This window comes from Lactuca serriola, chromosome 3, assembly GCF_051521515.1.
Source record: "Lactuca serriola cultivar US96UC23 chromosome 3, Lser_US96UC23_V15, whole genome shotgun sequence".
NCBI lineage: Eukaryota > Viridiplantae > Streptophyta > Magnoliopsida > Asterales > Asteraceae > Lactuca > Lactuca serriola.
The window spans coordinates 186,001,587-186,005,733 of record NC_136410.1 but is presented as its reverse complement, the minus strand read 5'-3'; the positions used below and the strand labels follow the sequence as shown (position 1 = coordinate 186,005,733).

Sequence of the window (4,147 nt, the reverse complement as noted above, 5' to 3'; positions counted from 1 at the left end):
ACAAAATATTCCTACGGGAATCGTTTTGCTGCTACATATCTCTCAATATGTAATTTGTTTCTGGGATATAAAGATTAATAAAAAAAACATCCAATAATACAAAATTAAATCGATTTCTTTATCAATTTAAGCTCAGATGTTCTAAAAATAAGAAAATTTATTCTAAATTTCAATATTTTGGGTGATTATACATTTCAGATCATGATCTTCAAGCTTATAATCACGATTCATTTAAGTTGCTTGACTAAATATTCATAAACTTTCTTTTTGACAATCGAGCTTTGCCAAAAGGTGTATTATGGTGGACTTTTTTATTGTCAGACAACAAAAAAAAGAGTAAAAAAGCGAATGACAGTTTGGTCTTTTATTGGATAACTACAAAAGGAAGGTATTACAGAGATACTTGTTGGGGATTTGCGGAAGGTATAGATGGCTAGAGAAAACAGGAAATAACATTTTTCATTATCGAATAAACCCATTGTACATTACATTTAGTACCTTATTCAGAAACGACTGACCCCTTCTCTGTTGTTGTATCTAATGTTGTTACTTCTTAGGTCTGAATCTGACAATTTCAATGCAGAGGATGATTAACTTCTTATGTGGCTTAAGATAATGGTAAATGTGTGCTCTTTCAAGTAAAAAAAGAACCCAACCTGAAGCAATATAAATTTTGACGTTTGCATTGTTATGTTTGTGGTTAAAAAATGATTAACTCTTTAAGATGATCTTTACATTTTTTTTTAATTGCAGATGGGAATAACTAGGGAATGCCATGTTGAAATACTAAAGTTGTTGCTTGAAGGTGGAGCCTCTCAGTTTAATTCATTTTGTTTTATGTTAATTTTAAACTACCATTGAAAAGGTTTTATTTGAACTGCAATTGCAGTTGGGAGCATTCAGTTCTGAACTCACTCATGATTACAGGTATATATGGTTGTTGGCGGTGCCAAATCTTAATGCCCTTAATTTTTATGTATTTATTTTTAGCTTTAAAATGATGAAAACACACTTCTATGTCATTGGTGAAGGGTACCTTTTCTTCATCTGCTGAAATGATACTAAGATAGCTTATTCGGCAATGGTAGGGGATGAGGAACTGTTGTGTATGGTGGATAGCCAAAACCTTTGTGACTTTGCTAAAATAAGAAGAAAAATGTGTCCTAATAAGTAAAATTATATGTAAACTAATTACCTTAATTTTGGTACAGTACCATAACCAACAATTAAGTAAAATTTTCAAAGTACAATGTCCTAATAAGTAAAATTTTGAAAGAACGATGCTATAATTGGTAGATTTCTCAAAGTACAATGACTAAGGAAATAAATTGAAGTACAATATTGTAACTGAAAGAAACAAAAATAAGACGCTATAATAAACCAATAAACAAATGTATTTATCTATTTCATGCATTTAGCCCTTCTGATTTATTTTTGATGTATATGGTGTAAATAAATGCAGAACTATAATCCACAGAACGTGAAGTCTCCTAACATCCGTCTTAGCGAGAAGTTGGATGCTAAAAATAGTTTGGTTAAACTATTTACATCTCGACAAATGTTCTTAGCACAACAAGGCATCTTGATCCAGAGTAAGTTTTTCCATCTCCTACATATTTACATATTTTTCCTTATTTATTTTTCCCTATATCTCTCCAAAGTTCTTGTCATTTCAAATATTTTTAAGTATAATTTTCCTTAGATGTCCGGTTAAAGCACCACGTGAAGGCTTATATCAAAGTTTAAGCTTTACAGTTTACTCATTCATGAGGGTATTATTGTCTTTTGCACACCATGTCTAATTATGCAGGTGAAAAGGGTACAAATAAAATAAAACAACATGCTATAATAACAGATCACCAAATTCATCTAAGGTCAACTAAGTATGAAAAAATTTGCAATTTTTTATAAAGAGGAGTAAGAGGACAAATGTCTATTTGTTTAGGGAACTATATGTGTAGAAAATAAAGTGAAATGACGATTCTGATAAAATTACATGTAGTTAGTTGGCCAATTTCATTTTGTAACCCTTGTTTTAAATATTAAACATTTCAACACTTGATATTTGTATTGCTAAAATTGTTTAATTTGTTGTGAATATTTTGGGTGAAATAATGCAGATGATGTAATTGAAAGTTGATTTTTGTTTTGTGGCAGAGTATATTTTGAATGTGTAGAAGCAAGAATGCTCAATATATGAGCCTATGCATGAGTTTAGCACATTAGGAGATTTCAAAGGCAATGTCTATCAGGATGCATGCAAGCATAATTATAGAGATGGATGCAAAACTAGACAACCAAGTAAACATTTAAAACAATTCCCTTCTTGGCCTCTTCACATTCCTCTTTCTTCCTTTTCTTGCAAGTCTTGATTGTTTTGCTGAAAGTCTTATCCATAATCTTGTGTTTGTAGTCGGAGGATGCTTCACACACGACACAATAGTTAAACCTTTGCATCTCATTTTGGATGTATACATTCAAAGGTAAACTGATTTTTGAGTTTAGCAATGTTCTTAGTCAACTGATTTACTTTTTTTACAGTGATATTACTGGTTTGGCGAAGCACAAACTTTAACCTCCTAGAAATAGCTATTCATCGTTTATGTACTATTTGCTCATTTAACCCCTTATCTTCCGTCAGCTATAGTCAAGTAACAACCGGTTACAGCCCCATATGTTTATATTTTGCAAAGCTTCTTGGGCTTGGTTTGTTCAAAATTTGGTGGTATATTCGTCAAGAAATATATATCAAATTTCATGTTCAAAAATACGAAAGGAATCAAAGGCTAAAACGAAGACTGTCATATGCACTAATTGTGATGGCGAGTGTAAGTTTCTTTCGGCCTCCTTTTTGCTTTATTTTCACAATAAAAAAACCCTTCATATCTTACTAAAACTTGAAGATTTTTTTTTTAATTACGATATACGGTTATTAGTATTTGTTGACATTATCGAAAAGGTATTTATTTGACACTTTGTTTGGATGTGTGATTAGCGCTACTTAAGAATGCAAGATAACTGAAATTCCTTTAAAGGTAGGCCTAGGGATAGTTAGGTGTGTTTACATTTATCTCAATACTCGGTTTTCTTGTAACAAATGGTTATTGCTAATCTAAATATGATTTTTTTTAATCCTAAATTTTCAAAATTTAGAATTATTAGCTATAACTTAAAAGTAGTTAAGCTGTTAAATAAAAAATGATAAAAGGATAATATTATTATTTATTTTGTCCATAGTAAAATAACTACCATTACAAATTATCATCATATTTTGTATTACCTGTAAGATAAGTAGAGTCATAGAATATACATAGAGTACTTTGGTTATGAAAACTATAACCTTTAAGATAGAACATAACACAACCTACATGATTGAATCCTAGATCAAAGATCATGGATATTCCTAATTAAATCCAGAAATTCAATAATTTTGATGACAGTTTCAATCCAATGGTTATGTTTATATTCATTGTCTGTATTTTTACCTTGCCAACAAAACCATATAACCCTCAATAAGGGATGTGGATATGAATCATGTTAACAATTCCAATAATCCTACTGCACCTTTGTCAAACGAATAACCGAAGTGAGTTTTATCCATATATATGTTAAATAGGTATTTGATTTCATTCTTTATTTATTAATTTATCTTTCATTCATGTAGGATTTTGCTTTTAACAAGTCAAGTCATGAACCTAAGCCTAAAGCACTTGACATATATAGTGGGAAGTTGTAGTGAAGAGTTTTTGAAGTTTGACCTCAAATATGACCAGTTTGCAATCTCCTGTTTGTTTCATTCAACATTATGGTGTATTATCTTTGTGAATTTTTTTATCATAATGTAAGCATTTAAATGAAACTAGATAATGGACCAAAGGTTACATGAGGTTTATCATTTTTTTAAAGATTGTCGTAACGTGTTACAAACAAAGATGACATAAAAACAAAAAATACATATTTATCTTCATGATAATCTACAAAAAAATCATATATATTATAGGAATATACAAGTACCATGCAATCGTAAAAAAATCAAAAGCTACCAACTAACCATACTTTTCCGTTTATAATAAAGTAATAAAAATTATCAAAATACCATGTAATAGGCATAAATTTCTATTATTTCATGTCTTGTTGTAAGCTCTTT

At 29.9% G+C, this 4,147-nt stretch overlaps 1 long non-coding RNA gene across 2 annotated transcripts in view; it reads left to right on the top strand.

Annotated features, from left to right (window-relative positions):
• LOC145094762 (uncharacterized) overlaps positions 1-3,883 on the top strand; it is a 5,007-nt gene extending 1,124 nt beyond the window's left edge. Inside the window, exons 1-8 of one of the 2 annotated variants that reach the window (XR_013703541.1) lie at positions 333-423; positions 558-618; positions 754-805; positions 890-927; positions 1,463-1,592; positions 2,158-2,301; positions 2,414-2,828; positions 3,665-3,883. This is a non-coding gene — a long non-coding RNA (uncharacterized LOC145094762). Of the gene's footprint in view, positions 619-753; positions 806-889; positions 928-1,462; positions 1,593-2,157; positions 2,302-2,413; positions 2,829-3,664 lie in introns of both variants that reach the window. The other variant, XR_013703540.1, reaches the window with a different exon arrangement.
• Positions 3,884-4,147: the final 264 nt, after the last annotated feature.